This window comes from Dasypus novemcinctus, chromosome 6 (assembly GCF_030445035.2).
Source record: "Dasypus novemcinctus isolate mDasNov1 chromosome 6, mDasNov1.1.hap2, whole genome shotgun sequence".
In the NCBI taxonomy this organism is placed as follows: domain Eukaryota; kingdom Metazoa; phylum Chordata; class Mammalia; order Cingulata; family Dasypodidae; genus Dasypus; species Dasypus novemcinctus.
The window spans coordinates 128391547-128416199 of NC_080678.1; the positions used below are offsets into that span (position 1 = coordinate 128391547).

Below are 24653 nucleotides of genomic sequence, written 5' to 3' on the forward strand. Positions count from 1 at the left end.
CGTTTTATGCTACGGGGCATGTGGAGCAGCATCGGCTAGAGCCAGAGGAGCTGGGTTCACGGGAAGTTTCACTAAGACTCTCAGGCCGCGGTTTCCTCATCTGTGAAAGGGCATAGCCGGGTTCAGCGTGCGCAGGTAGGTGTCGTGTGCTTGGCCCAAGGACCCGGCGAGCTTTGGCTATTTTTATCCTTACCCATGTCTTTCCTGCACAGGGATGCAGGGCACTGAACTAAAAAGTGCGGCTGCCACAATAAAACTCGGGAACGCCCCTCCCCAGTGCCTGCAACCTCCCGAAGGGAGCTGGAAAGACAGGACAGAGCCGCCTGGGCCCAGAGGACCCCTGCGGGAGCGCAGCGGCCTTCCTAGGCAGGTCCGTGCCCTGAACCTGTGCAGCAGGGCGAGGGCGTCGCGGCCCCTCTCCCCAGCGTGGGGCCTCTGCCCTGGAGCCCACCCCGTCACAGGATCCCCTAGTCTGCCCTGCCGGCCTGCCCATCCTGCCTGGTTTCCAACTGGGACCAGGAGGGCTGGACCCCACCTGGACCTTTGTGGCTTTTTGCCCAGAGGGTGGGGCTAAGCTGCCCCAGGTCCAGCAGGACTGTCCCTTTACCAGGCCAGCTGCCACAGCTCCCAGCAGAGGACACTTGTCACACGCCCTCGGCCACGAGCTGTGGCCAGAGGCATTCTCCCATCCCCTGATGACCTGATCTAGCTTTCCAGTCTTCCCCACCTGTTGCTGCTTGCCTCAGATCTTGCCGATGAGCTTGCTGAGGATATCCTACACAAAAAAAAAAAAAAAAAAAAAAAAGCAGCAGCAGCCCTCTGTGATGCAACCACCCAGCTCTCGGTTCTGGCCTCACGCCTGGTGGCTGCCAGCTTTCCCGCTGTCCCACTCAGGCCAAAAGGAAGCAGAAGCTTCCCCATCCTTCTAGAGCAGCCCCCTTCTTTCTGTACACACGGTGCCTCCCCTAATAGAACGCAGTGAAACACTCCCCTCTCCCCGTCTTGAGGCAACCCAGGAAGCCACGTGCTGGTGTTGATTCCAGTATTTCCTTTCTAATTGCTGTAGGAACGCAACAAACAGCAGCGACCTGAGAGATTGAGCGTGGCTCTGGAATGGATTTGGGGTCCTAAGAGAGTATGTGGAAGTCCAATTAGGGGTACTCCCCAGCTCTCCCCACCCTGATCTCAATTTTAGGGGAGACTATGGAAAGGACCCCTTCTTCTCTACTTGGTCACTTTTACCTAGAGATTAAAGTGAGAGAGAGAATAATTGCTCTTTCATCTCAAGCAGACAACTTGTATCCAGAGACCTACTGGCTGGGTACCTCCTTCCCTGTCTGTGCCTCCTGAGCTAGGGCGACATGGGGCATTGCACACAGGGGCACTTCGAGGCGGGAGAAGCTGAGGTTTGGTGAGTGTGCAGAGAGCACCGACGCAGGCATCGCAGGTCAATTTGGAGAGCAGAATGCGGTGGGATTGGCCGCAGACCTAGTATCGGGGATGATTAGAGTCTCGCTTCCCATCGTTCTTCAGTTTTCTGGAATGAGCATCTAGAAGCTCTTCATGAAAGAGGGCATCTTGCTGCTCTGGCGACTTTTAGCAACATGGTGGTACAACTACTGCGTGAACTACCGCCCAGGCCCACCATCAATGTCAGGCGGGCAGAGCTCGTCTGCAAGGAGGTCTCGCTTTTCAGATAGCAGTGATTTCATTCATACCCTGGTTAATTCTGTAACTTTTTAAAAAAAATTTTCTCTTCAATTCTTTTAAAATGTTACAATAAAAAAATATAAGAGGTCCCCATATACCCCCCACCCCCCTCACCCCACTCCTCCCACGTCAACCACCTCTTTCATCATCATGGCACATTCACTGCATTTGGTGAATACATTTTGGAGCGCTGCTGCACCACATGGATAATGGTTTACATTGTAGTTTACACTCTCCCCCAGTTCACCCAGTGGGCCATGGCAGGACCTACAATGTCCAGCATCTGTCCCTGCAGCACCACCCAGGACAATTCCAAGTCCTGAAAATGCCCCCCACATCATATCTCTTCTTCCCTCTCCCTACCTTCAGCAGCTACCGTGGCCACTTTCTCCACATCAATGCTACAATTTCTTCCATTTCTAATCACAGTAGGTCCATAGTAGAATATCAGTGAGTCCACTCTAATCCATACTCTATTCCTCCATCCTGTGGACCTTGGAATGGTTGTGTCCACTCCACATCTATATTGAGAGGGGGCTTAGATTCCACATGGATGCTGGATGCAATCCTCCTGCTTTCAGTTGTAGGTACTCTTGGCTCCCTGGTGTGGTGGTTGACCTTCTTCACCTCCCTGTTAGCTGTGATGCCCTTTCCTGGGGAGGCTCTATGGCAGGGCTGCTTATATTTAAATGACAGCTCTTTCCACGTTTACACATGGGACTCAGATGTGAGAGGCTGGGCTGGGAGACAAAGCCGAGGAACCAGGCCCCAACGCCTCCTCTTGGCCAAGCTTCCCGCTTGGATCAGGCTCAGCCTGCCGGAACACATCTCCACATCAGAGAAGTTCCTGCGGCATGCATTCCTTCACTGATTTATATGACATATTTTGAATGCCTGGTATACACCAGGCACTGTTTTAAGTGGACAGGGCAGGGCCTGATACTTCAATACCCAGAGATAACTGCTGTTATTATTATTTTTTTGAGGCAGCTGGACCAGGGATTGAACCTGGAACCTCATATGTGGGAGGCTGGCGTGCAACCACTGAGCCACATCAGTTCTTTTAAGTTGACTCCCTCGTCTGTTTGCTTGCTGTTTGCTCATTGTTTTTGCTCATTGTTCATTTTTAATCATTGTGTAGTTGTAGTTTTGAGTTTTTTTGCTTGCTGTCTGCTCTTGTTTTTGCTCATTGAATGCTCATTGTTTTGTTTTGCTTTGTTTTTTGCTCATTGTTTGTTTTCTTTAGGAGGCACCAGGAACTGAATCTGGGACCTCCCATGTGGGAGGCAGGTGCTCAACTGCATGAGTCACATCCACTCCCAACTGCTGCTATTTGATGTATTTTCCTTCCAGTTTCTCTCTTTCCAGACTACATAACAGTGGAAACACACTCCATATCCTTGTAATAGGTAGAAATAGCCATTCTCTCCATTCCCTGAGATGGACTCAAAGGAACAAAGGCTCTTGGCCGAGCATGAAATGATGGTCTTATGAAAAGGGACCTCCCTTTGGGTCACCAAGGGAGCCTCCTCTGAAGGAAAATGTGGCTCCAATATTTTTCAGGCCAGCCCAGAGGAGAGGTAGGGAAGAAACCAAACTCACAGCAGAACGATGCATTGTGCTGGCTCCAGGGGAGAAGGGAGCGCCCCACTAATTACCAGGCTCCTCAGGAAAGGCGTCACCGTGGGTTTAGGCGCTGATCCAGCAATTAGTGGGAGACGTGGGCGTTGCTGGAAGTCATAGGTGCCTCATCTGAGGAAGCAGCAGAGCCCGAGGCCTGATGGCAGCGTCCGCCCATCCGCGTGCCCAAGCACCAGCGCCACCAGCCGGGGAGGCACACCCAGAGGGACGGACTTGCTGGCACTGGGGAGGCACCCCTGTCACCCCATTTCATTGGGATGAAATACTCAGACTTAGGGAAAGGTCCTGGAGCCAATCAAGGGATGAATAGATGAGGGGAGCGAGAGCCTCATTCTCAGGTGGGGCTGTGTGGCCCAAAAGGTGGCTTAAGAAAGACACATGGAAAAACAAAATAAAAATAGAAAACAGAAAATAGAAAGAAAGAGGCCCGCTCTCTCCATACCTCTCCTAAGCATAACCACTACTGTGGGAACTGGGGTTGGCATTTTATACCCAAACCCAGCAGGTCTACCACAGTCTCCCTAGAGTTAACCAACAGCATTAGAGAGCTCAAGGAAGAACGCTGTTTCCCATCAGCCTTGGAAGGGTGCTGTCTCCACAGCACCTGGCCTTCCTTGTTCTCGTGGTCTATTATGTCATGGCTGGCCCCCATTTTGGACCTGCCTACCATCATCTTCTTTATCCTTTTAGTGGGTCCACGTATCTTCAAAATTCTACCTAAGTTTATTTCTTACAGAATCAGTGCTTTATTAATTATGTGGGGATTTCATCCAGTTCCAATCACAGTGTCGGACCCATCTTCCCTCAGCCTAAAGAGAATAGCCAGCGAGGTTTATGCCCTGTCAGGCAGGCACTACTGCCTTAACAAGCAGGAAGTAATACAGAGGAATGATCATCTCCCCTCAGCACCCCCTTAAGAACAAGGGCGTGAGAGGGGAGTTGAGGCAGGTTAGCCAGGGAAACGAGAAGACGAGCCACAACATGGCCGACAGACAAGATGGCTGACAGACAACATGGCCGCGGGGCCCCGAGACAACCTCGACCTCGGCCTTGAGTTCTCTGTTTGGACCCTTCTCAAGCTGAGGGGAGGCCCCAGGTATTCCAAACAGGCCTCACCATTGGCCCCCACCATTGGTGGGGTAACCAATAACAGCTGGGGCCCCTCCCCTCAGCATTAGCAAGGGGAGGAATAATTAATCGCTGAAAAGGTGACCTCACCAGTCAAATCTCGCTCTCTCTGCCTAGAGGAGCCCACATCAAATCTCAGTGTGTATTTCCGTCCTTCCCATTCCTCAGTAAGCTCTGTTCTTTCCCCCATTTCCCAATAAATTGTTTTTACTGGCCTAATTTTTAAAAAAAAGGGAAAAGAAAGAGGCCTGGGGGTGGGGAGCTGGGTTCAGGAGGGGGACGGGACAGAGACGTCCCACCCCCCGGGCAGTCCCTTTGGGTTCTGAGGAGAAGGCCCGGTGACGACCTCCGGCATGCCAGCTTCTTCTCAAGTCCCTGCGTGGCAGCGGGACATCCAGCCCGGATGGAGCTGGGAGGCAGCTCAGGCCCCTGGAGAATAGGGGGTGACTCGAGAGAAGGTCTGACCCCATGGGGGCTTAGTTTTTGTGGGTCTTTTTAATGGAAGAAAAAGAGAATATTACAGCCCCAGGAAGACACAAAGCTACTCAAGAAAGGAAACATCATCATCACACAACTCGTAGCTCTACAAAGAACCTCTTAGGTGTAGAATACTAAGGTAACCTCTGTTGATTGATTTAACAGAAAGTAAAAGCAGGGCTGCAACGGCAGGGGAGTAAAGAGCTGTACATGAAGGGACGGGAGGTGAGGTAAGAGAGTTAAATCATTATCTGTAGGAAGCAGAGAGATAATGCCTAAATGCAATAAATCACAAAAAGGAGAATACATGATTCATACATTGGGAGGTAATTATAAAAAGAAACAGCTAGCAAGGTTAAAAATGGCCACTCAAGTCGGTTTTGTTCTACTTGATTTTTAAATCATGTTTGCATCTAATGTTTATAATATTTTTTTAAATTTATGAAGAAAAGCTTCCCCCAATGATTTGAAAAATGAAAGTTGTGTGTTTGTGTGGCCTGGTGTACAGAGAGGGGGGCATGTCAGGGAGGGGTGGAGGAGAGCGGCTCCTGCTGACTCCCCACCTCGGGGTGCCGTGGAGAAGGTGCAGCCTGGGCCCAGGTTACCTGGCAGGGAGCGGCCGTCCAGCGGGCAGGGCACCTGAGGCTGGAGCCCACTGGGGGGCCTCCTGAGAGCCCTCAGTGGGCAAGTTCCCTCACCCTCCCTGAGCGAGAGGTGCTGGCTTTGAATGGGGCGGTGAAGCAGACGCATGCTTCACACAGTGCTGGAACTTGCTTCTTCACTTCCATTATGATATGGACATCATTTTTGTCCCCCATGTAATATGTATCCTTTGGAACCTTGGTCTAGATGATACCTGGCCTCACTGGTTGGATATACTATGTCAGTGACAAATCCAGATCCCTTACTCTGTACACCAACTGCACAATGGTTAAAAGTCAGATCTTCTGGGCTAGAATCCCATCCCTGTCACTTAGCAGCTGTGTGAACTTGGGGGAGTTACTTAAGCTCTCTGTGCTTTAGTTTCCTCAACTGTGTAATGAGGCAACAAGAGTACCTACTTTGCAGGTGGTTATGAGATTCTCAACTACAAACAGCTCTTTCTTATTTCAGAGTTTATGTGTTCAGTGGGGTATAGCATTTTCACACTCTACTCAGAGGTACCAAAGATGCAGCTGTAAAACTTCTGTGGTAATCGCATCTTCACTGATCTCTGTCTTACCTGGGAATGAGGAGAACTCAGCGTTACCATTTAATAGTTGAGCGATCTCTTCCAGTTAGTAGCGATAACTATTCAGTTGATCCAAAGTTCAACTCCCGTTTGGATTTTCCTGCAATTTGTATCTGGATGGACAGGGAGCGCAGGGTGTGTGTGTGGGGGGGCGGGGGAGGGGGCAGGTCCGGCCTCTGACTGAGCCCCCCTCCCCCCGACTCTTGCAGACCACCTGCGTCTAGATACCTCCTCCACCAGTCTCTTGGCCAGGCTGCCTGCTCCAGCACTTGGCAAACATCAGCATCCTGGGATCCCACCCCCCGAGAGCTTGATAAAGCACATTCCGGGGGCCACAGTCAGAGATGCTGACCGGCAGGTCAGGATGGCCTGAGAGTTTGTGTTTCGAGCAAGCTCCCGGGGGAGGCTGAGTCGCCCCAGCCTGCGTCCCGCCTGCAGCCTCGGCTTTGCGGTCACTTTGCTCTCCCCGAGGTGGCCCGGGGCTGGTTCACTGGCACTCAACTGGCTGCCTCCCCTGGCCCACGCCACGGCCCTGGGCGCTTGAGGACGGACCCCTTGCCCTCGGCAGGGAAACCGGGTGGGCGCGGTGCTGGCTCTGCCTCCAGCCCTCCCTCTGAGGGACGTACCCCAGAACCCCACGCTGCTGTGGGAAGCCCCTTTCCAAAGTGCCAAGTGGGAAGCAGGGACAAGATCCCTTTGCTTTAGGCTTTGGGTCTAAATGGGGTGATTTTTCTCTAACGGGGCAACATCCTCTCCCCATTGCAACATTAGAAGCCAGATGTGGAGCGTGAACACTAGGTTACCGGCACCTGGTACCATATGCACCTCTCCGCCCCACATCTCCTCCCAGAACCAGAAAGCCTTTCTACTCTGTGCCCTCTTGTCTGGAAGTCGCTTCCCCATTGCTAATGCCTCCTCCTTCCTGCAAGGGCATTGGGCCGCCTTCCTTGGGGCCACCAATGATGTGGACACCCAACTCCCAGAAGTCTCCTGATCTTTTCTCCGCCGGCCAGCTGGACGCCAACTAACCAGCAGATGCCCGGCGCTGCAGCTGCTAGCCCTGGGCTCGTGGATCTGGACAGGTAGCACACGGGCAGCCCGCACCTGTGGAGGGAACCCGTCTCTGCAGGCTTGGCTGGCGTCTTCCAGTCTCATTAACCCGACGAAAACATGGCCCTGCACATTTTACCAGAGAGAAGATTTCTGATCCATCTCATGAGCTACAGTGGGATTTTTACAGTGGGATGAGTTAGCCTCAATCTGTCCCCAGGCCCTCCCCCATCAACACCCACCCCCGAGAGCCACGCCCCCTGCCTCACCCACCTGCTCCTCTCGCTCACGCCACCACCTGGCGCTCGTGGCCTCCAGCTCCGCATCTCGTTGGCTCTCAGTCCTGCCTGCCACTTCCTTCCTCAAGCCTTCTTGCTTTGACCACTGGTTCTGGCACATTCTTTCCAGGTTGTGTTTGTTTATTTTTTAAATTTCCTATTTTGAATAGGTAGCTCATGCTTATGATACACCATGGAAAAGCTGCAAAACAATGTGCAGTGAAACTGTCTCCTTCCATTCCTCAGCTCTTAGTAGAGATTTGGTTGTCTTTTGTGGAAGCAACCGCAGTTACCAGTTTCTTGTGTATCTTCCCAGAGGTGACTTTTGACCTTACAAATATTTGTGCATATACACATACTTCTTTTTCCCTCTACGCTTGGTAGCATACTGTATCACTGCTTTCCACCAGCCTTTTTTCCTTTGACATCATGACTTGAAAAGAGTTCGTTTCCCTGCATAAAGAACTGCCATTTCTGTTAATGCCATTACGTTTCTTTCACTTTGACTACTGGAAAATTTTCTTGGGCCCTTCAGGGAACCCCCAAACCTTCCCTCACCGCCTGCACTGCGGCTTCCTGGGAGGGATGTCCCTGCACTGCACCCCTGGGCAGCAACCTGCATGGCCTGGGGCAGCTCCCCCGGGGCTTCCGGCTTCTGGTGGGGAGGAAGGAGGCAATTCTTAGTCACAGCGCTCTGATTTCCCCCGCAGAAAGCTGAGCTGAACAACAAACGGGCCCTTTCTGGAAGGGAGTTTGTGGGCCTTCACTAAGGGCCTGCTGACATCTGGCAAGGAGCCCAGCTTCACGAAACCCTCCCAGCCGTAGGGGACAAACGGCAATGACACAGGGAGCGCAAGGCTGTGCGCCACCAAAGCAGCAAACCTGCCTGCTTGACAGGGCGTTCCTCCTTTAAGATTAAACCAGGGCTAATCCAAAATCAAACAGTCAGCATTCTCAGAGCCCAGGGCCGCAGGATCTTATTTCCTTACCCCTGGATGCTGTGTTCAAATCACACAGGGACCCTGACCTCTTAGCTGCAAACTGACCACTTCCTAAAGCGGTGGCCTCCCCCACCCCACCCCACACCATTCATCAAATAGTTTTTGAATGCTTGCACCATTAGAGCTCGTGCCCTAGACCCGGGAAGTGTGCACAGGAAGCCCTGATCCCTGTCCTTAATCCAGCCTAAGCTTTTTCTCTCTACTCTTCCCTTTTCTTTGCTCTAAAACTGCCCGTTGGCTGCTTCTCTTCTATTTCCAAGGGAGACTAACTGGAAAGGAGAGAGAGAAACCTTGGGGCAAAGCTGTGGCTTGTTTCCAGTTCCCGTTCTCATTCCTCAGAGATCTCCACGGTCCAGCAAGTGAGGCAAAGCCTCCTGCCCTTACTACCTCCCCAGCCCAGGCCCTGGAGGAATCTGAAGACACTGCAGCGGTCGTCAGTGCCAGGACCTGGCCCCTCACGCACACTCCCTTCCCTTAGCAGTCTGGACTTGGTGTCTGCCAAGGGCTGCAGGGAAGGACGAGTTTGGCCAAGAACGTGTCCCGTGGCCAGTGTCAGGGCCCTTACTTGCCTTTTCCTTCATGCCTTCCTGCAGCTGCTGCTAGAACAGGGGTGCTGGGGCGAGGAGGGCAGGCCAAGGACAGCACCGGAGGCCCTCTCCTCTGGGGACCGGGCCGGTGGTCACACTTGTGAAGTCTCTGGCCTGCTGTTCTGGAGTTTTCTTTCTGGTATGTTTGTTTGTGGCACAGCTGTTTGAAATGTTTAATAAAGTTTTATAAACTTAATAAAAAAAATAAAACCCTGCAAGACGAAGGCTACAGCCTGGGGATGATAGAGAGACTTCAAGAGAACCTGAAGTTCCCAGCACTAGGCCCCAAACCTCCTGTCTTTTTTATGAGGGAGAAGTAAACTTTGATCTAGTTGCTGCCTCTGTCATTTGAGGTTGCTTTTTTCCCCCCCATCTCTTTCTTATCCTAAGTAATAACCAACCTCCATTCAGAAGTCTCAAGGAAAAGACTTTCATGTTTATTCTTTAATTCCCCACTGTCAGCTATGGCAGTGGTCATTTGACGGATATGAAGGCACCAGCTGCGGGCCCTGCTTTCCAGTGCTCCCGCTGGAAGCCTCAGGCCTGGGCAGGGCCGAGCCAGGGGCTGGGGTGAGGAGTTGCCGATGGAAGGGGCAGAGGAGCTTGCAGTTGCCCCTTAGGGGGGCTGGGTTCCAGCACGCCCAGGTCAGCCAGCCGACCCCTCGGCTCCTACGCGCTCGTGGAATCTCGCTCAGCCGGAGGGCTGCCTGGCCCGCGGTGTCTGCAACCAGCTCCTGCTTCTCTCCCCCCTGCGCGGGCCACTTGCTCCTCAGGTGCGCACAGCCTCTTCCTACCTGGCCCACGGGTCAGGGGGCCAGGGGCTGGGGTGGGGCTCCTCTCCTCGCTGGTCCGAAGCGTGCAGATGGTTCCGTATCACTGAGTCCACCTCTGGGCAGTGGCGTGGGCACGTTTACCCTGCTTGAAGGTCCTGGGCAATTTGCCTAGTGTTTGAGCAAAGCCTCTCCGGGTGGCTGTTTTCTGGCCCCTGTTCTCTCCAGCTCTAAGTCAGAGCGGTCCCTGGACGTGCCACTGTTGCCACTTGCCTTGAGGTGTCCTTACGGCGTGGAGAGGCTGGTCCCAAGCTCCCTCCATCCTATCAGGGGTCAGCTCATGATGTAATTCATATTTGTTGTGCCCGCTGGGGGCCCACTTGGAATCCCTGCTCCCTCTTCTGGGGGGCCTCTCTGCAGTGTCCTCAGTTTCCCTGGCCTTGGGTGCACTCATCAGCCCTCTCTTCCCTGGGCGGGGCTGGATGGATCCCAGCAGACCTGAGAGGGCACCGCTTTGGCTAGTCCAGGGGAGAGGCCAGTCCATCCTGGAAGTGCTCCTGAGCTGGAGCAAGCCAGGAGGACTCTGTCTCCTGCCGCCTCAGCTGGAGTCTTCGGCCTTGACATCGTGCGAGGACCCTGTCCTTCCCCACTGCCACGAGGTTATGAACTCTCAAGCCCTCCCCCCATATTCTCAGGCACCATGGCAGGGAGAGGGGGGGCAGGAGAGAACTGGGGTGGCTATCGGGCACCGAGCAATTTTATGCAGAAAGGACTGGACACTGCCGACATGCACCGCTGCCAAGATCAGCTACGCCTAAGTGGCGAAGAGGTTGATAGTCTAGGAATTATTCTCAGAAAACAGCAGGAAAAGGCTAGGTTAGTTATAATAAAAATAAAGGCATTTACATTTCGTTGCCTACCTGAGTGATAGTGTGAATAAACCTTTGTCCCTTTTATGTATTTTATTTTTAACATAAACAGGAGCATGCCAAATAATATCTGGAACTTATTTAGCACTTCCTGTGTGCCAGGCACTGCCCTAGGTGCTAACCCATATTAAATCATTTAATTCTCATAACCACCCATCTAACGCCATCTAGGTAAGAAAAGGAGGGACACAGCAGTAGAGTAACTTGCCTGAAGTCTCACAAAAGCCAAGCGGCAAATAGCAGAGGCAAGATTCAGAGCCAGCCTTTCCCACTGCACAGAGCATCTGCAGCTTCAAGCCAGACAGTCTCATCCATCTGCCCCCTGGGCTCTAAGGCCCCTCCCAATTAGAAGCAGAGTGGGCATCACCACCCCTAAATCCTCCGGATTGGGGAATGAACAATGGACTAAAGTAGATTTTTTTATTTTCTACTATAGACTTATTCTAGCAATGGAAGAACTCTTATCATTGATGTAGAGGCAGTGGCCACCAGAGGTTCTGAGGGATGGGAGAGGGAAGAATAGGTGTTATGGGGGCATTTTTGTGACCTTGATTTGTCCTGCATGACATTGCAGTGACAGTTACAGGCCATTGTATATTTTGTCATTACCTACAAAATCGCACGGGACAGAGTGCAAACTATAATGTAAACTGTGATCCATGGTTAGCAGCAATGCTTCAGTATGGGTTCATCAATCGTAACAAATGCACCGCACTAAAGAAGGATGCTGTTCAAGTAGAAAGGTGTGGGAGGAGGACGGAGCAGGGCGTATGGGAATTCCTTCTCATTTTACGTAACATTTATGTCTGCAGCTTCTTTAAAAATAAAAATTAAAAAATTAAATAAAAAACAAACATCAGCAACAATGAAACTAACCCTGTGCGGGTGTCTTAACTCCCTTAAGAACCTTTAGTCGGCTCTCAGGAAAAGTGACTCAGCTTGAAAGAATTGCAGCGTTTCCTCTCCCTCCTCAGCGGTAGAGATTGGCCATTGTATTCCTAAGAATTGGTGGGTGGACCCTCCCTAACTCGGAGAGTGGAGACTTTTGCATTGCTGATAGTTAGAGCCCCTTTTGGTGGGGGGAGGGAATGCTTCACCTGCTGGACTTGACGTTCTATTTGGCTGAAAAGAGACTACCTGAGTTTGTTGGGAAGTTACCAAGCGGATTTGGAGCAGGTGCGCTAAGAAACGGCTGGGGGGAAGGGACAAGAAGACGGCCTCTGGGTTCAGGGTCCAGTGCCTGGCCCGCCCTCTCGTGGCCTGATCTGTGGGACGGACGTGGAAGGGAAGTGGTCAGGTCCCGTGGGAACGAGAGGGGGTGGAGAAGGGGCTCCAGGGGATTCTGTCAAGAGAGCCGGGAAGGGATATGGAGCGGGGCGGTGCTGAGCCGCACGAGGCCTGGAGGCCCTGGCCAGTCAGGGGCGCTGAGGGCAAAGGAAGCTAGGGAGGGGTTTCCTGCCAGGCCAGCTCAGCTCTCGCCCGCCGTGAGTCCTCCTAGCAGCTCTTCCACCAGAGAGAGGTGTGGTGGTGTGGAGCTGTGTACCCTAGAAAACCATGTTCTTACATCTGATCCATGCCTGTGGGTGTGACCAGTGTAAGCAGGACCTTTCCATGAGGCTGCTTCAGTTAAGGTGTGCCCCAGCTCAATCAGGTTGAGTCTTAATTCTCTTGCCGGAGTCCTCTGTAAACAGAAGAGAGAGAGCGAGAGAGACCCACAGAAGCAAGGAGCTGAAATCAGCGAAACCTGGAAGAGAAGGGAGAGACCAGCAGACACCCCCATGTGTCTTGCCATGTGGCAGAGGAGCCAAGGATCACCAGCAGCCGGTGGTCAGGAAGAAAGCATTGCCTGACGATGCTTCAATTTGGACGTTTTCCTGGACTCTAGACAAGTGAGTAAATCCCCTTTGTTTAGGGGGAGCTATTTCATGGTATCAGCATTAGGCAGACCAGGAAACTGAAACATGGAGCTTCCTCTGGATGCCCCTGGGATTTGGCAGCTCTCAGGGGCTCTATTAATTTTTCCTCCTATTCTCAAACTCTTTGTTTTTGCTCCAATTTCTGGGAGATTTCCTCAACTTTAATTTCCATCCTTTCTATTGAGTTTTCATTTCTGCTGTATCTTTTCACTCTCCAAAGCCTTTTTTTTTTTTTTTCAGAATGTTTCTTTTTTCTGACATCTGTTCTTATTTCATGGATGCAATATTTTCCTTATTTCTCTGGACATATTTTTTATAGGGTTTTTTTTTCTATTTTTGTTTTTTGTTTTTTGCAGGGAGGGGAATATTTGGTATGCAGTTTTATTTTTCCTGCAATCTCTGTTTCTTCTCAGGTTTCTTTGTTTGGGTCTCTATGTTCCATGCTAGAGGCTATTGGCTTTTTATTCATGACTAAGTTGCAAGGAAGAAGTTATAGAGCCTATAAAGTTGTGTCAAATCAGCTAGCTGTATAAAAGACAATATACTCTCTTTTCAAGTACACATGGAACATATATGAAAACTTACTAAGTTCTAGGCGACTGAGAAAACCTTAAAAAGTCCCAAAGCATGGAAATACACAAGTACCCTTTTTAAACAAAATGCAATAAACTAGAAACTAATAGCAAGCTTTTTAAAATCTAAAAATTTATCTACCTGATAATTTAAAAACACTTTATTAAATAGCACTTGTGTTAAAGGAAAAATTAAAAATAAAAATTGCGGAGTTTTTGGAAAATAATAATAATAAAAACATGACAATTTGCAAGATACAACTAAAGCGGTTATCACAGGAAAATTTATAGCTGCAAATATATGAAACACTAAAAATGAAAACATTAACATAAATATATTAAACATGCACAATAGAAAGCAAGAAAAAACAAATCAGAGAAAGAAGGAAAGGATTAATAAAAATAAAATAACTAATTAATGGTTTAGAAAACTGGAAAAAAGTAGAACTAATAAATTCAAAAGCTGATTATTTGGAAAACTAAATGAAATAGATAAACTTTTAGCTAACTTAAGCTTTAAAAAAGGAGAAAGTACAAATATGCAAAAATAGAATGATAAAGGGGAAATAACATAAAAATGGTTTTTATAGACGAGAGTAATTTGTACAACTCTATGAAAATAAATGTGAAAAGTTAGAAGAAATGAATATTTTTTAGGCAAACACACTTACTAAAATTGATCCCCAGTAAGACAAAGTTTAAACAAACCAATTACTGTAGAAAAGATGGAAAGGTTCAAGAGTTGGACAAAAACAAAGAAATACTAAACCAAATGGTTTCACAGAAGAATTCTATGTAACCTTAAAGCTCAGATAATTCTATTGTTATTTAACTATTTTGAAGCATTTCATTTTAGGAGGCACATATAATATTAATTTCCCAATTTGACAAAGACTATGTCGCAAAAGGAAACCACAGATTAGACCATTCTCACTCATGCCAATCCAAAAATCCTAACTAGGACCTAAAAGCCAATAAAAAAGAAACTGCTGTGGCACATAACACTTTTCTAAGAAAAAAATACGCAGCATTCTCATAAACACCCCCTCTACCCCATTTTTGACACTTAACATGGTATGGTACCTTTGATACAATAAATGCAAGAATATCGAAATATTACTGCTAACTGTAGTCCATATTTTGCTTTAGGTGCATTTCCCCCCATATTCTACCCCATAGTCAGCACCCTGCTCAAGTGATGTACCTTTGTTATAGATCCTGAAAGATCATTCCTATATATGCCACAGAAACAACAAAATATCCTTGCTGGTTATATGGTTTTTCTCTGAAAGCACATGCAGGCTCCTGCAGGTCAAAGCCTCATCTTCAGCGGAAAAAAAGGAAAAACAAAGAGAAAGAGAAAGAAGAACTTTACATAAGAAACAAGGCAAGTATATAATTTATGTTCTACCTGTCAATTAATATAACCCTGATGAGAAGGTAAAGATGGGATATAGTCAGGTGTCCCAACAGACAGGGTCTTTTGAACATCTTGAAAGTTAAATACGTAGACATATTTATGGGATATAAAGTATCCTCGTTGCCACAAGTATGTTTTCTGATACAGGCTGACACAGAAGCTAACAAAATAGTAAGCTTTCCTCCTGGGGAAGTCCTGCTACTTTCTCAAATAAGATAGCAAAAAGCTCTGGAATATATAAGCCTCATCAAATAAAGGAAAACAGACTAATAAACCAAGCCCTTGATCTTAAGGCTTGCACTTGCTAACCTTAATCCTGTAACAATGAAACTAAGCCTAAGTATAGTTAATAGCCCTAAGAGTTACCTCCTGAAAACCTCCTTGTTGCTCAAATGTGGTTTCTCTCTCTAAGCCAAACTTTTCAAATAGACTCATACTTTCCCACCCCCACCCTCACCCCACTGTAGGACATGACTCCCAGGGATGAGCCTCCCTGGTACGGAGGGATTATTACCAAGTGTTCATCAGTGATTCATTTAGAGAAAGATCTTGATCAAAAGGGGGAAATATTAAATAAAATAGAGATTTTATGGCTAAGAGATTTCAAAGTTAGTAAGGTTATGCTTGTGTAGGTCTCAGCCAGACTTTACAAACCAACACAGTCAACAAGGCCTCAAATAAAAGTACTCCTAAGGGCCCTAGGGAAGTCCAGACACCATAGGCAAGTCACAAAGCTTCATGAAATTACACCTTAGCAGACCCTATCTGGGAATATATGAAAATCTATTTCCCCCAAATAACATAGTTATACTCATTTATAAATCTCCTAATCATGATTCTTCTACCCTCCAAAAGAGAAAGATTATGTTTGTAAACTTATCTATTACTCTGGGTGTGATGGTATTAAACTCAGCTGAGGTGGGGAAGCAGATATGACTCAGGTGACTGGGCTCCTACTTACCACATGAGAGGTCACTGGTTCGGATCCCAGTGCCTCCTGAAGAAGATAGCAAGCTGGTGTGATGGGCAGGCATGATGAGCTGATGCAACAAGGTGACACAATGAGAGACATGGGGAGGAAAAACAAAATGAGAGATGCAACAAAGCAGAGAGTGGAGGCAGCTCAAGCAGTTAGGCACGTCCCTCCCATATCAGAGGTACTGGGTTAGAGGCAAGGAAAACAGACAAACACAGCAAGTGAAAAACAATGAGGGGGTGGGGAGAAATAAACAAATAATAATTTAAAAAATTCAGCTGAGGTGTCTTTGATTAGATTATCTGGATTAGGGCTTTTGATTTGACTACATCAGTGGGTATGACTCAGGTTGAGTCTCCATCCCTTTGTTGGGTCTGATATAAATGGATACTCACAGACAAACACACAGGAAGAGAGAGCTCTGTCATTTTTGATACTGCCATGTTACAGAAAGGAGAAGTCTCAAATAGCTGGGGCCCCAGGGAGCGATGAGCCATTTTGCCTGATAGTTTACAGCTGAAATCAGGTAGACACCAGAATGGCCGAGGCTGGTATAGAAGGCCTAGAAAGCAACAAGCCCTATGCCAAGAGAAAGAGGAAGCCCTAGGAAACAAGCCCTATGCCAGCTTGCAGCTGAAATCAGGCAGAAAGCCAAGCAGCTGAGCCTGAGAGAGGAGGTCCAGCAGGGAAGGCTGAAACCTTGCAGAGATCAGCGGCCATCTTGCTTCACCACGTGGCAACACACTGGGATCGACTGTAGCTGACAGTGGTGAGAAACATCTGCTTTTACCCAGGAATAAATCTCCTTTATAAAAGCCATAAGCTTTGCACTGGCACCGCTTTGGTGGACTAATACAAGTCCCAATAAAAACGCCGTCTGCTTCCCCCCCCATCCGGAGCTGGACAACTTGATTACAAAATATATTTAGAAGTACAAAGTAACAAAAATATCTAGGAAGCCCCTTTAAAAAAAAGCAAAATAGTGGGGGTGGGGTCTAGTTTTACCAGCCATTAGGATGTATTCTATAATTTTTAATAATTAAAACAATTGGTTTTTGGTCATTAATATACAGAAAGAACAGAATTTAACAACTCAGAAATAGTTTGAATTGCTTTTGGAAAAAATTGTTGCTCATTTTAAAATTTGGGTTGTTTTTTATTTTATCAATGATTTGAGGGAGTTCTTTAAATATTCTTAATAAAAGTTATTTTCATATATGTTTTGTGAATATTGTTTTCCAATATGTGGCTTACCTATACCATTTCTTGATGGTTTATTTGGATGAGTGGAGCTTTTCAATCTTGTTGAAGAAGAATTTACCAATTTATTCCTTTCTGACAAGTGTTTTCTGGTCCTGCGTAACAAATCTGTTCCTACTTCAAGATCGAGAAGATATTCTCCTATGTTTTTTTTCCACAACAAGCTTTGCAGCTGTAATTTTTATATTTGGGTCTATACAGACCAAATACAGAGAAATCATTCAGGAAGTACAGAGTTTCCATATTCCTCCCCCTCTCCTAGTTTTCTCTTTGTTACAAATGAGAGATTATTATTATATTATATAATTATATAATTAATTATTATATTAATTACAGTTTACTTTAGGGTTCACTCTTCGTGCCATATAGTTCTGTTCTGGTGACATATATACAATGTAAAATTCATCATTTTTGCCACTTTTTAGCCACACTCAAGTGTACATTTGGGTGGCATTAAATATAATTGGCATGTTCTCCTGCAGGCACGACCATCCATGACCAAAACTTTTCCATCATCTCAAACAGAAACTCTGTACCAATTGAGCATTTTTGCCTCATTCTCCACCTCCACCCCTGCCCCTGACTACCAGTCCAATGAATTTTCATTTAGATGTCAAAGTCGATATTTTTCACATGTGGATAGCCAGTTCTTCCAGCACCATATGTTGCAAAGGCATATATCAGTATTCAATTGTAACAAATGTACCACAGTAATGCAAGCTGTTAGTAACAGGAGAAACTGTAGGTGGGGTACCTGTGGGGGTACATGGGAATCCTTTGTACTTTCTGTGCAATTTTTCTGTAAACCTAAGAGTGGTCTAAAAAATCAAGTTAAAAAAAATGCTAGCAAACTCACAAATGATCAAGAACATTCAACAGTGAAAATCTACCTATGTTTTTAGAACCTTGCCATTGCCACATGGGCAGGGGACAGCTCTTGGTCCCGTGGGCTGGTTCAGCTCTTCCTTGCGACTCCATGCCAGTGGGTTATTTTTTGTTTTTTTTTCTCCTCCTTCTTCTCCTTCTCCTTCTCCTTCTCCATCTTCTCTTTCTTTCTTAGAGCAGTTGTGGGTTTACAGAACTACTTTGCATAAAATAGAAGCTTTCCATTCACCACCCTACCACCAGCACCTGTCACTGGTGTGAAACATTTGTTACAATTGATGATAGCATAGTTTTATATTTGAACTATTTAAGTCCATGGCATAACTTAGGGTTCACTCTTTGAATAGTGTAGTTTCATGGATTAAAAAAAAATAATTTCTTTTCATTTTTGCAATCTAACATTTCCCCTTTTGATCATATTCAGAAATACATTTCAGTGATGTTAATTGGGTTCACAATGTAGTGTGCCTATCACCACCATCCAATACCATACATAACATTTACATCACGCACGTTTTCAGCCTTAACTTCCCATTCCCTATCCTTACCATCCCTGGTAACCTACATTCTAGAGTCTAAGTCTTATGAGTTTGTTTATTCTAATTATTTCAGATCAGTGAGATCATACCATATTTGTCCTTTAGTGTCTGACCTGTTTACTCAGCATGATGTCGTCAAGGTCCATCCATATTGTTGCATGTATCAGGACTTCATTCCTTTTTAGGGCTGTGCATGTGTATACCACACTTTAATTTTCCATTCATCTGTCGATGGACAATTTCCCATTGGCTTTTGAGAGCCTGCTGGGTGCATCTCTTTCCTCTGCATTCAGAGGCATCAGGTCGAGAGCTTGAAATTGACCATGGTGGCAATATTTACAGTCAATTTAGCAATGATTCAAGAGGGAGCAAAATGTGATCCCTGTGTCGTTTGCCATGTTTTCCTAGAACTCAGCCAGGTGGAGGCTGGTGGACTGAATGTTAACATGACTGTTTTTCGTTTTTGTGTTTTTTTTTCCTATAGCAACACAACTGCATTTAGTAGCTGTGTTATGATATGTTAGATCCCTAAGCTTATTCTAGCTTCCAAAAAAAAAAAGTATTGTAAAACAGGATGCATTTGGCAGTAACCAACTTAGGATGGTGCAGAAGGAGGCAGTTCCCTGATGAGAATCTCTGTGATCCCAGCCTCCCGTTGCAAAGCTGCAGTGTGGTCGCCACAGCTTCAAGCCTTTCTCACCTGACATCACTCAAAGCAGGAAAAAGGGGACTTTCTTCTCCTGAGTCTTATCACCAAAGCATTTCCCCCTTCAGGTCCCATCACTAGGACTGGAGGTGCACGCATCACCTAGCTGAGGGAGGCTGGGGCAGTGACGTGCTGCCATTTGATGTCTATCAGGGGAGGCAGGATCTGCCATAGAAAGTCAGATAAAGGAATGGCTGTCAAGTAGATTACCAGTAAGTGTCAGCTGCAGATGGGAAAATTCTTTCCTAATTTTCTATAGTCTGGAAGAGAGTTTTGTTTTTATTTTTTTAACACAGTGGTAATTATTTTTTCCTCAAACCATGAAATAATTCACTTTAAAATATAGGAGTGATGTGGCTCAAGCAGTTGAGTGCCTGCCTCCCACATGGGAGGTCCCAGGTTTGGTTCCCAGCGCCTCCTAAAGAAAAAACAAGCAGACAAGGAGCACAGACAATGAGTAGAAACAATGAGCCAACAGACAAGGGAGCCATCTCAGGGGGGAAATTTTTGGAAAAAAAAAATAGGCAAGCCTGTGGAGTGGGTGTGGCTCAGTGGTTGAGTGTGAGTTTCACATATTCAAGGTCCTGGGTTCAATTCCTGGTATCTCCTGAAAAAAAAAAAAACATGGTAAGCCTAAGCATCTTTTATTGTATTTATTGTATAAACTTTTAAAAATAGCTATCAATTTTTTTTAGAGTTTGTTTTTTTATTCCAGATCTCTTCTACTTTGGGAGCAACTTGGTAGTCTGGTTTTTCCTGTTTGTTTTGTTTTGGAATTTTCTTTCACTGAGATTATCAATTTTTCTGATGAGGAAAAAAATATTTCTTAGCTTTTGTGGGCCCTCTATGCCACCTTTAGCAGCCTAAATAGTTTACTATAAGGGACTGCACCTAGCACAAAATCAAGAGTGGAAATATAGACCTGGAGTGAGCGCTCCATCAAGGGTAAAGCTTAATTGTTTTGAAACTGCAGTCTTGCTTGAGCCTCTCGGCGGGATGGCAAATGGCAAATGACTTGGATCAGGTCAAGTATGAGACAAGAGGGCATGGTAAGGCTGTGGCAAATTGGAGAGAATTTTGATTTTATGTGAAACTGATCAATTTTCACATGTTGGTAACTGATTCAAAAATTTAAAAGAAAAAAATTATGGCATGGGAGGGACGAAATGTGTCTGTCAGGTGGAGATGGTGGAGCTCAGTGACTGAGTGTGTTTCTCATGTACAAGGTCTCAGGTTCAATCCCCAGTACTTCCTAAAAAAAAACAAACAGAATGTTTCTGTTGGCTGAATTTTATCTGCAGCAGTCAGTTTGTGAACTTTGCACCATTGGACCCATGGCACCCTAAAATTTCCCTTAGCAGGACCCCAAACAGATTGCAGATGGAAGTGAGATCGCAAATCAGCTGTTGCTAAAATAGGGAGATTTTCCTGGATTAGTGCAGTGGGTCCAGTGTAATTGCATGGATTCTTCAAGTGAAAGAGGGAGGCAAGAAGAGGAAGTCAGAACCATGTGATGTGAGGACGCAGCCAGTCAACTGGCTTTAAAGATGGTGGAAGGGACCCCAAGCCAAGGAGAGCTGGTGGCCTCTTGATGCTGAGAATGGCAAGGAAACAGTGTCCCCTGGGGCCTTCAGAGGGGAGCACAGACCAGCTAGCACCTTGGTTTTAGCCCAGGGAGACCCATTTTGGATTTCTGATTTAAGATAATCTGAATTGTAAGATGATACATTTGTATTGTTTAAGCTAAAAAAAAAATTACCTAGGGTCCCAGAAATATTAACTCAGAACAAATAAAAACATATCATGAAGTTATTAGAAAATACACTAAAATACTATTGAGATTTTATTATGTGTGTATAACAGAGAATTGTGGTTGAAGTCTTTTCGTTGTCTTCTCTTTTATGTTTACAATGTAGATACATATTTTTTAATCCAACAAAAACTTACATTTAAAATGTTCAAAATATGCTCACAGATTCTTTTCTGGACACGTCCCCATACATGCCTCCAGTAAATTGAACTTTTCCTCTCCTGAACATTTCAGGTCATCTTACGTACTATTTGTTTCTTAACAAACAACGGAGTCCAGGCCGCACCCCCACAAAAACCCCTGACTCCCTGTCTCTGTGCTCTGACATCACTGGGCCCATCCAAAAAATACACACAAGGAAGTACCATCACGCCATGTGCATTTCCACCATGGCGTTTCATACCAGCCACTGCTGACCCTCGTCTTCCTTCCTCCACCCAGGTCTGGGGCTGGGGTGAGGGCCTGGCTTTCCCAGCTGTTATCTCGCTGGCCTGGCCTGTGGTGAAGGTTGACACAGTTGAATTCTGGCCATCTGGCAGGAGGTGACTCTTAGACCTTGGTCAACATGGCTCCTCCATGGGCTCCTGGGAGGTGGTCTTCTCAAGAGGACATCTTCTGCCAGGTTGGAGTGATTGTTGAGAGTGTGGTCTCTGAGTGGCATGGCATCACTTTGGACCTTGGTAGAAATGTAATTTCTTGGGCATTGGCAAGCTGTGGTGTCCACAGCTTGCTGAGCCAGTGCTCCAGGTGATTCTGAAAGACCCTCACGTTTGAGGACCACTGCTCAGTTTGGCCCACCCTCTCCCCCTCAGCCTCAGTTAGAAGGAGGCTTCAGACCTTCAGGGTCGGACTCTAGGGAGAGGTTTATGTATATGTAACTATACACATATATACAAATATAATGCACATGTATATTTAATATTTAATCTTTTTGTAAATATAATTTAAGGTTGTTAATAGAAATAGAATTAATGTGACATGAAAGCAACAAAGGAAATGAGGAAATTGGGACAAAAACAAAAGAGAAATTAGAAAAATTAGATAATGCTGGGAAATGCTCATCTACAACAAGCATCCAGTAAGGTTCCTACAGTTTGTAGAGGAGGATGGGGAAGGGTGACCGTCTTAGTTGACCATGCTGCTATGACAAATACCACGCAGTGAGTTGGCTTAAACAACAGGAATTCATAGACTCGTAGGGTTTTTTTTGTTGTTTGTTTGTTTTTTGAGGTACTGGAGCCAGGAATTGAATCCGGGACCTCAAAAGTGGGAAGCTAGTGCTCAACCACTAAGCTACACCAGCTCCCCCAGGTTGGTTTTTTCATTTGTTTATTTGCTGTTTTTTGTTTTATTTTGTTTTTAGGAGGCATATATGTGGACCTCATACGTGGGAAGCAGATGCTCAATCACAGAGCGACATCTGCTCCCTGGTTCACAGTTTTGAGGCTAGAAGTCCAAAATCGAGGGGTCAACAAGGCATTGCTTTCTCCCCAAAGTCTATAACATCCCATGGTTCATACCTGCCTCACAACACATGGCACTGGCCCTCCTCTCTCTTAGGGTTCTGGCTCCTTCCCCTTCCATTTCTTTCTCTTTATAGGGCCTCCAGTAATCCTAATTAAGGACCTTCCCTCAATCAGTTGGGCCACACCTTAATTAAAAATAACATTTCCAAGATGTCCTCTTTACAATGGGTCCACACCCACAGGGATGTGGATTAAGATTGAGAACCTGTCTCAATGTGCCCCAGTGATTTAGTACTTGCCAGCTGCCAAAGACAGGAGGCAACCTGAGATAAGCACCTAGCAGTTGGGAGCTGCACAGCTCTTCTGGTTTGGGGAACTGGCTTTGGCTTTGAAATGTTCCTTTCCCGGATGTTCATATGGAGGCTGTCAAGCTGTAGGAGCCCATTTCGGGTACCATCTTTCAATATAGCTGATGGCATGGACCAAAGCACATTTCAGTAAATGCAACTCTTGAGGGAGTTGTGTGTGTGTTCAAGAATTCAGGCTGGTGCTTGTCTTTCTAATTACCTGATTTAATTCAAAGAAAAATTGTAGCGTGTTTAGACCTAGTTTTCTCAACATTTAAAGCATGCATTTTATCATCTAAGAAATTAAACTTTTATTTCTAAGGTTTGATATTTAAAATGACTTTATTTTCCAAAAATAAACCAATGTATTATTAAATGAAATGTGGCTTTGCACATGTGCACTCAGTTCAGTCTAAGCCTCGTCGCCCTTTACGCCTTTGAGCGTCACTGGTCTAGGCATATGAAGAAGTGCCTGTTTTCCAAGAAATCCTCTGTTAAGTGTTGTTTATTGCTGTCAGACTGTGGATATACGTGCAAGGATTTCAGAGAGCAGCTAGTCTACTGTCAGATAAGGGAGCCCCAGAGCTTTAAGAGCCGTCCAGACCAGAGAAGCTGCTAGGGTGAGGACACTCAAGGGCAGGTCCAGGCTGCGGGAGAGACTGCCTGGGGGGATGGACGACCCGAAGGCAAGGAAAACTTGGCCCCTGAGAAAAGGAACCCGGAGTCGTTCCAAATCCCAGCACTTAGGGTGCCCTTTCCCCTAGACCTCAGCAAGACCCCGTGCGTTGCTGAGGTGGGCAGGGGGCGTGACTCATGCCCGGAGCACGCGAGGGCGGGGGGCCAGGGACGCGCTTGGAAACGCAAAATCTGGAGGGAGTCTGCACCAGCAACGGGCGGGGGGAGCTCATCTCACCCCCGTGCTGAGCCCTCTCCTGACTTCTCAGGAGCTGGAGGCGGAGGTGACGGGTTGGACGGCTGTCAGGCAGCAAATGCTAGCCGAGGGAGTCCGCTGCAGGTGATCCTAGCAAACTCCCGAGTCAGGGGACAGAGAGGCAAGGTCAGCGGAGGGGCGTGTCCGTGGAGGGGCGGAGCCTAGGCCGGAGGGAGGGCGGGGGCGGGGCGGGGGCGGGGCCGGGGCAAGGGGGCGGGGCCCGGCCTCGAGAGCCCGGCGCCTGCGCACGGCGGCTTGGGGGCGGGGCTGCGCGCGCGCGCTGCGCGGGCCCCGAGGGCGGAGCCCAGGCGGCCGGGGGAGGGCGCGGCGCGGGCGTCCGGCGCTGCCTCAGGCCGCGGGCGCTGCGGGCTGCTGCGGGGATGTGACCGGCGGGTCTCGCTACACCTTCCGTCCCCGCGCCGCCTGGGCCACCCGCAGCCGGGCTGCGGCCGAGGAGGCAGCGCGACCTCCGCACGGTGAGAGGAGGGCCGGGGCCGGCGGCAGCCCGGGCTGGGGGCTGCGGGCGGGCGGCGCGCTCCTCGCCTCCCCCGCGACCCCGAGGCCGGACGCCCCCCGTCCGCGGGGGGCCCGGGTCGGGGCTGCGCCCTTGACCGGAGATCCCGGCGAGGCCGAGGCCCGGGGGCCGGGAGCCAGGATGCTGAGGGCCGGCGGGGGACGCGCGGGCGCCGGGACGACCGGGCGCTGTTCTTTAATTGCGAGGCCGGAGTAGACACGCCCTAAAGCACGTCCTGAGAGGAAACTTTGGGGGACCGCATCGTTGCCATAGGGACCGATGCTTTTCTTCTTTTGCACCTGCTATTTTTATACCGAGGTTTTTCATGCACCTACGTTTTGTCAGGGAAAGGAGCGACTCTTGAGGTGGTCCTTGGAGGCCACGCCTGGGTCTGAAATTTCCAATTATTGCAAATTCATCTTTGTAGGCGACCCAGGCACTCCGGCTTGCCGCTGGTCCACTAGGCCTTGGCAGCCCGGAAATTACTGATGCATGGGTTCTTCGTGGTC

At 47.7% G+C, this 24653-nt stretch overlaps 1 protein-coding gene across 2 annotated transcripts in view; it reads left to right on the top strand.

Moving 5' to 3' along the window:
- The first annotated feature begins 23909 nt into the window (after positions 1-23909).
- The window catches only part of CCSER2 (coiled-coil serine rich protein 2), a 165198-nt gene continuing 164454 nt past the window's right edge, over positions 23910-24653 (top strand). For both annotated transcript variants that reach the window (XM_004484502.5, XM_004484500.5), the window contains exon 1: positions 23910-24106. The gene's annotated coding sequence lies outside the window, so the exon portion shown is untranslated. The remainder of the gene's footprint in view (positions 24107-24653) is intronic.